Raw genomic sequence first — 9,062 nt, 5'->3', positions numbered from 1 at the left:
CATTATTGTATTATGTGAAGTAATTCTCATACATGTTTTATGATGTCATTTAAGTTTTAATATGTATTTATTGGATGACTGATGATGTTTTTCTTGTGTTTATTTTTCACAAGATGTATTTTGCTGGTTTCTAATTGATGTTCTTTTAAATATTAGGTTTTGAGAATTTTATGTAGAATCTAGATTTGAGGCATTCTTAAGGTATAGGATTTGCAAATATTATATCCTTGACTATGGGTACACTTCATCATCATTATTATAATCATCATCATCACCATCATCACTATTATGAATACTACTATTAATTTTTAACATGCATGCTTAGTCTTGGGGCTTGAACTAAGGGTCCCTGAGATTTGTGGCAATTTGTTAACAATTTACCATTTCAGTCATGCCTCACTTCTGGCTTTTTGCTGATTAATCAGAGATAAGAATCTCAGGGACTTTATATTGTGGGTACTGGCTTCAAACAGCAATACTCAAATCACAGCCTCCCAAGTAGCTAGGATGAGATAGATGAGCCACCTGCTCCCAACTTCTATTCCCTACTTGTATATGACCTTTCACCGACCAATTTTTTTACACTTTTATTGAGTTCTAATATATCGTTTTCCTTGCCTATTATTTTAATGCCAAATTTAAGAATGCTTCATGTCCAAAATTGTCAAGACATCTTCCTTTGCTTTACATTTACATCACTCTTTTTGTTTTATATGGCACATTTTATAAAATTATATTGGATTTAATGTGCAAAAAATAATTAAAACAACTGAAGTCTGCATAAAGTACCTGTGAAATATTAATGTCCTACTTGTCTGTCATACTATAAATATTTAAGAATCTGGAAAAAAGTATTCAAGGGATTTCTCTGTGTTTTTCTATAACAACATAAAGGTCTATCATAACCTCAATAATATTTAATGATATCTAGAAAAGAGACGCCAATATTGAATGTTTATATTGAAAAATAGTGTGGGTCCAAGCTTGAGATGAAAAATACCTTGCTAATTAGAAGGCAGATATTTAGAAGACTGATATCAGAGCCAGTTCTGAAAAAAAATGTGAGAAACTACAGAAACAAAGAAAGCTAGATATAGTGTAATTTCCCTGTTATCTCACGTTTGTGGAAGCCATAGGTAAGAGATTATTTCTCAAAGGATGCTTGGTCAAAAACTAAGACCTCATCTGAAAAATAATCTAAAGTGGTCAGAACCTTAGCAACTTCAAGCATGAATAGTGCCAAAGGAAATAAAAGAAGAAAACAGAAAAGGAACCGAAAGAATAGAAAAAGAAATCTGTTTCTTCTTCATTCTTGTAGTTTTATGTCTTTGGATACGAGGATTGAGAGTATATTTTTTTTTATTTTTTTTAGGATTCAGGCCTCTCCAATATGAAAGCATTTATTTCAAGTAATTATTTTATTATTACTATTTATTAACTTATTATAAGGCCTTCTTAGAGATTCAACCCATTTTATATATATGTCTTTATATATATGTCTATTCCTACAACTGAGCTGCACCCCAGCTTTCTTGTATAGTTTTGAAAATTGTTGATGAATTCTTCAATATATAGCTACTATAATTTTCGTCTTATCTTTTCTCTCCCACTATTCCCACTACATATTTTAGTTTATGAGGTGAAAACTTTCCCCAATTTTATCTTCTAAACATAGAATTTTGCTTTTGAGATTACAGGGAAGTGCATTATTTTCATGACATCTATTAAAATTATATACAGAGATATGTATTTCTCATGTATGATTGATTCTTAGAGTTCATGGCAATAAGCAATATTTTATATGGTCATATGCACATAAATATTGAGCCATTGTGATCTTCTCCAAAGAATAGCTTCCCTTGGTCTTGCCATGTAAATGCTTAGATTACTGTTAGTTAATCATGTCCAAATGTAATTAGTTGTCTTTTACAATTATTGGATTAAATTGTACATTTATGGACATATTCTAGTTATTAGAAATGAGGAAACCCATGCAACATATATTTAAATGTATGTGGCTTATTTCACTTAATATCATTTTTCCCAGTCTTTCTATTTCCGCAGGAATGGGGAAAAGCCATTCTTTCCAATGGAAGCACAGAATTCCATCAATACAACAGAATTGAGGACCCGGAAATGAAGCCACTCCTATAGGCACAAAATCTTTGATAAGGGACCCAGAAACACAGGATGGAAGAAAGACAGCCTCTTCAAAATTTGTGCTGGTAGAATTGGCTGTACACAGAAAACGGAAGTTAGATCTTTATATATCCCTCTACATTAGAATCGATTCCAAATGGATGGAAGACCTTAATGTAAGACCAAATACCTTGAGAATGTTACAGGAAGGGCTAGGAGAAAGATGAGGGCTCCTTGGCACAGGTCAAACTTCCAAAAATCAGAAACCAAAACGAATCAATGTAAGTCTGGGTAAATGAGATTAGGTCAAACCAAATCAATCATTTATCAGACTCAAAAGCCATGGAGAATAAAGATAGCACAGATTTATTAGGGAGAAAAACTACAGATGAGAGCCTCAGCCAATGGTAAATCCTTACTCCCTTTTCTAACTAGGTCATTTATAGTGGCATGAATATAAGTGTTTTCTGGTGGGGATTAGAAAGAAAACAACTAAAGCTAAGACATAGCATGTGAAATGAGTTATAGCTGGAGGAAAGTAAGGATTAAGGCGGGGTGGGGGGTCTAGTTCAATGCTTTGGCTTGGTACCAGCTAAGTAAGGTATACCTGCACAAGGGAAGGTCGGGGGGTTAAAGCAGGAGGGATTATTAACAAAAGCTCTGGTCTGAAGCTTCAAAATTAGGATCCTTGTCTATGTGAACCAAACAACCTCTAACATGAGGTTCTTTTTAAATTAACAAGCACGATTTTAGATTTTTGCCGAGTGGGATGGTGCATAGCCACAGGCAATGTCTGTTAGGACAGGTAATCTAATCTACTCTTTCACAAGTTACCCAGTAGCCAGGTTTCAACACAATGACTACAATGATATTACAAATGAGACTATGATTTTCCCTCTCCTAAATCAAAGTTCTGTCTAATGATTTCTGTCTTCCAGATGTTTACACAACCTTTCTCATGATTTTTTCTACTATTTTGTCCTCATTATTGATGTACATAATACATTTCTATTGTTGTGTTGTGTATATATGCCATTTGTAGGGCTTGAACTCAATGTTTAGTGGTCTCCCTTGAATTTTTTACTCATGGCTGATGACATTCTACTCCTTGAGCCACATCACCTTCTCCTTCTTGCTGGATAATTGGAGACAACTTTTCACATTTTTGTCTGTTTAAACTGACATTGAATCAAAATATTCAGGATTTAGAGGCCTGAGTTTCTAGGACTTTACACATGAACATCTAACACCAAGCTTTGCTTTACTGTTATTTTAATTATGTGGTAGAAGAAAGTGGAAGTATATTTAGGTTATGTGTGCATTTTTCAAATATGTTTGAATCAACTTGATATAAAGTAACTGTTATCAATTTTAACTGTTAAATTAATGAATATTACCCATTCCCAAAGAAATATAATTGAAAACAGAAGGCACAATTGTTTTCCTAAAACAAGTAATGGAACCATGAATTACTTCGACTTTAAAATGCATGTTTTATATAATTTTAATTAGCAGACTTCCATGAATAAAATAAATATATTAATTGTCTACCACAAGAAGCAAAGTGATTATAGTTAAGAATAGGTATTTCATCACCGCCAAAAGATAAGGTTTTGAGTAGTCTCACTAAAAAGAAATGTTACATTCAGAAACTAAGGGATATGATATAGCTTGATCATTACACAACATATAAATGTATGGGATTACAACTCAATATTTCATAAATGTGTAAAAAATAATTATGTAGCTAGTGTCAGTGGTTCCTTCTTGTAATCCTTGCTACTAAGGAGTCTGAGAGCTGAGAATCATGGTTCAAGTCAGCCTAGGCAGGAAAGTCAGTGAGACTCCCCAATGAGCCACCAGAAAATTGGCAGTGGATCAAGTGGTAGAGCACTAGCTTTGAGCTGAAGAGCTGAGGGAGAGCTTCCAGGCCAGCATTTCAAGCCCTCATGAGTGATAAACATTAAAGATAAACAGACAAATAAACAAATATTTTGACGTAAATGTTAAAATATATATTCTAATTTTTTTAAATCCTTACCTGACATACTAGCTTATATAAATATAGAGGCATGTTTTCTCGTTTTAGTTGTCATTAAATCAACTGAGTAAATGACACATTTCTCACATAATTCATATTTATATGTTTATATGCTTATATGCCAGAAGTATAATTAATTGATAAGTGATAGGCAGTGCTGTTTTATGTACATCATACATGTGTACAAAGCCGGTGGCAACTTTTTCTTATTTTCAGAAACCATGATATGTGGTGGCCCTGTAGTTGCATCAGGAAAAGACTGTAATTCATTTAGTTTACTATACAAAATCTACTGTAACAAATTTCTACAAGTTACGTGGCCTATATAATCCATATTTATCATTTTACAGTTCTCAAGGACAGAAATCTAAAAGATGTCTCACTAGATTTAAATTGAGCCACCAACAGAGCTGAAATATTTTCAGATGATTCTAGTGGAAAAGACTTTTACTTCCTGTTCTACTTTCAAGAAACTTCAGAATCTGTGATGTTGTCTTGTCCTTTATCTTCTAATTTAGCATTTTTACATCTTTCTGATTGTTCTTACCTAATAATGTCCCTTTCCAACTACAGCTGGAACTGTTAAATACCCATTTGAGTATACTTCCCTATCTGATAATTATTCAAATTTGTGTTCCTTGGGTAATAAAAGGTCATTTTTTTACAAACATGTATATATATATATATATATACATATATATATATATACATATATACATATGTATATATATATATATATATATATATACACACACACACATATACTGCAAATCTACATTTGAGGGATTAGATATTTGGGGATGATAGATATGTTGGGAAGGTATTTTGTTGCCTACAACAATGAGTTTGTAGCAAGCTTTCTACTATAACCTGTTATTCTTTCATTAAATTTGAACAACATATTTCTTCAGTGAAATATAACTAGAAAAAAAATTAGTCCCTGAAAGCAATTAATCCTGATTTAAATATTTTTATGTACTAAAAACCCTAAATCCCAGAGAGCAGCTCCTGAAGCAGTTCTGGCACTATCACTTTTTACACATTTTGCTTCAAATCTTCTCTTTTCAAGAGCATTTGGCTGCTATTATTTTGGAATTATGGTTAATATTTATTTGACTGCTATTTTTAAAGTATGCACCACCCAATCCTGGTTCTCTTTTTGTAACGTTTTTGTGTCTAATCTATTTCTGAAAGAAACACAGCTATTTGAATGACCTGAACTACTTATTGAAGAATCAGTGTGGAGAGGAAAAGAAGAAAAAAGATGTCTCTGTGTGTATGTTATGTTAAAAATGTACCTATAGAACTAGAAGTCAAGCAGTACTAAGGTGGAATGAACATTACTTGTTAACTATTTCCTGATTACTGGATTCACTTGAAAAAGAATACTTTTATTTTTTGTGAACATACTGTACAGAGGTGTTACAATTACTTGGGCAAGATAATGAGTACATTTCTTATCAAGCATTGCTGCCTCCTCCTTTGTTTACCCTTCACAAAAAATTAAAATTAAAATTAAAAAAAATAAAATAAACAGACAACTAAAAAAAATATGACACAGATAAGTCACTTTAAATGAAGAATTTTACTAAATGTATTTTCAATGTCTTAATGTGAATTATGTGTAAAGAAATGAGGTTTGATATTAATACACATTAAAGTTTGTCAAATTTAATTTACAAATATTATTTCAATAAAAGTTTACTACATACAAAAAAAGAAAAAGAATACTTTCCTCTGTGTGGAAGCCACTTAGTGGTATATTAAATTATAAATTCAAGGATTACAAAGCTTCTTGATTTCCTGTAGGAGGGACATCCCAATATCTCAAATAAGCTTCACATTAAAGCCAAAATGGTGCTGTCCCAGAGACAATGAGATGAACTTAATAGAGCTATAGCAGATTATCTTCTTTCAAATGGCTATGAAGAGGCTTATTCAGTTTTTAAAAAGGAAGCTGAATTAGATATGAATGAAGAATTAGATGAAATGTGTGTTGTACTTTTGGAAAAAATGGACATCTGTTATTATATTACAAAAGAAGGTTATGGAATTAGAATCAAATCTAAATGAAGCAAAAGACGAATTTACGTCAGAAAGGAGATCCAAAAGAATGGATTTCCCATCCACCAGAAAAATATACATTGAGTTGTCACAGGAGTCCAGTCACTCGAGTCATTTTCCATCCTGTGTTCAGTGTCATGGTCTCTGCTTCAGAGGATGGTACAATTATGGTGTGGGATTATGAGACTGGAGATTCTGAACGAACTCTTAAGGGACATACAGATTCTTTAAAGGATATTTCCTTTGACCACAGTGGCAAGATACTGGCTTCCTGTTCTGCAGATATGACCATTAAACTTTGCGATTTTCAAGGCTTTGAATGCATCAGAACCATGCATGGCCATGACCACAATGTCTTTTCAGTAGCCATCATGCCTAATGGAGATCATATAGTGTCTGCTTCACGGGATAAAACTATAAAAATGTGGGAAGTGCAAACTGGCTACTGTGTGAAGACATTTACAGGACACAGAGAATGGGTAGGTATGGTACGGCCAAATAAGGATGGCACTCTGATAGACAGCTGTTCCAATGACCAGACTGGTCGTGTGTGGGTCTCAGCAACAAAGGAGTGCAAAGCAGAGTTCCGAGAACATGAGCATGTGGTGAAATGCATTTCCTGGGCTCCAGAAAGTTCATATTCTTCCATCTCTGAAGCAACAGGATCTGAGACTAAAAAAAGTGGCAATCCCGGGCCATTCATGGAATCTGGATCCAGAGACAAAACTATTAAGATGTGGGATGTCAGTATTGGCATGTGACTTATGACTCTTGTGGGTCATGATAACTGGATACGTGGAGTTCTGTTCCATTCTGGGGAGAAATTTATTTTGATTTGTGCTGATGACAAGACAATGCGCATCAACACTGTTACCTCCTTGGATTTCCACAAGATGGCCTTCTATGTGGTGACTGGCAGTATAGATCAAATAGTAAAGGTGTGGGAGTGCCATTGATTCTCATTTGGCCCCTCCTCCCTTTTCCCCCTGGATGCACTCTGATGATACCATGGTCCCCCACTGAGCTCTGTTTAAATAAATATTGTCCTTTCATGTAAAAAATGTACCTATAACTAGTTATCTTAAAATAATATATTTGTAATTATGCTTAGATTCTGACAAAATTTAGCCTCTCAACAAGCAATGTTAATGCAGTCTAATTTCATGCCTGCCGTAAGCACACAACAAATTAGTATTTCTTTAAAAATTATTTTTAAAAACTTTAAAAAATTACTATTTATTTTAAAAAACTTTTTTAAAAATTAGCCAAGGCAAGTGGTTTATTAGATATTTAGAGTCATGTTCAGACACTATGATGGAAGCTAGACAGGGAAAAATAATCATGATTTTATTCTTCCTCTAGACACTCTGATTTACTTCACCTATTTCTGAAAGAATGAAATTCTTGCTTTGAAGACTTTAGCTTGATATTTGCAATGTGTCATTCTTCCTTTATTAATTGGAGAATTTGGAGAAAGATGAGAATTCACACTAGAAAAAAGAGAAGAGGAAAAGAGAAATCTAGATATTTTATTCTTCCTCATCTCCATCACAAGGTCTGGATAATCATTGGGGATATTAGATACAGTGCTCTAGAGTAGAAAAAATAATCCCACAAGTGATCAAATGGTGAATGCTTATTTATAAAAAAGTGTAATAGCCTTATACAGGAAACGTTATCTATTTTTTAGTTCTTGTTTAATATTTGTTAAATTCTGGTCTGCTATATTCAACTATCGGTATACAAGGATGGGAAGAAACACATATCTTAATATCATATTCTAATATTAGCTTAGTTCTTGCTGTGTTATATGTATGTGGCTGTATTTGAGTTTTGCCTCAATTTCACGCTATATTCTTCCAGTATTTAAGTTGAAAGAAGACTCCGTCTGGAGACATCTATTTTATAGCTAAGGGAAAACAAGTCAGCTGTTAGACACAAACAATGAGATAGAATTCTTCTCCTAGAAATAGTCTTTCACCCCTTCTGGCTCATTTTTGTAAGCTGAAGTAAGTCACATGACCCATCTTGACATTGCAGAGTAGAGGTAAATCTCACCTACAGGGAGCTGATGCAGGACATAGTGTAATATGCCAAGATATGCATCACTTGAGATAAAGATAAACATGAAGAGAACTTTAATATGATCAATCATACTTGCCATCACATGTCTCTGAAGGAAGGAAGCTATTATGTACCTTTGTGTCTGAAACTACTGAGATCTTCAAATGATGTCTTTTATGCTTGGATGTTACAGGAATTAGAGAAAATTTTGATACTGAGAGAGCATAAAATCTCAGAGAAAGCTGGAGTAATCATTTCAATACTAAATTTTGTTCTGCTAGGAAAAGAAACCATTTTATAGACAATCCTTTATTCTTTTTACCTAGTATCTCTTTTTTTTCAGAAATAGATTTTGTTAATATATGTAACTATCCACCAGAATAAATGCCTTCATTTATCTGCATCTGATGCAGATAGCATAATCAATTAGATATAAATGGAAGTTCATCAGTAGCACTTTTTAAAAATGCAAAATTGTGGACAGAAGCCAGTATACATATTTTTCCACCTTCACCTTCCACATCCTCCTTCTTCGTTCCTAGAAAACACACCCAATCAATAAAAAGGCTTAGATATTTGGCTCTTGACCTTGAAAGTGGAAGCAGAATGTTATGGATGTCAGAGATGAATGTTAATATCACATGGAACAGCCCTAAGAGTCCCACAGATCTTAACACTGTACTTCCTTAGTGATGTGATAGGAACGTAAGCCTTACTGGACTTAGTATGTTTTTCCATTTCTTTTCTACCACCT

At 33.4% G+C, this 9,062-nt stretch overlaps 1 pseudogene; it reads left to right on the top strand.

Annotated features, from left to right (window-relative positions):
* The first annotated feature begins 6,034 nt into the window (after positions 1-6,034).
* On the top strand, positions 6,035-7,200 carry LOC122098326 (annotated as a pseudogene).
* Positions 7,201-9,062: the final 1,862 nt, after the last annotated feature.

This window comes from Dipodomys spectabilis, unplaced genomic scaffold (genome assembly GCF_019054845.1).
Source record: "Dipodomys spectabilis isolate Male_0828 unplaced genomic scaffold, ASM1905484v1 ptg000475l, whole genome shotgun sequence".
Classification (NCBI taxonomy): Eukaryota; Metazoa; Chordata; class Mammalia; order Rodentia; family Heteromyidae; genus Dipodomys; species Dipodomys spectabilis.
This window is presented reverse-complemented; position numbering and strand designations above follow the sequence as displayed.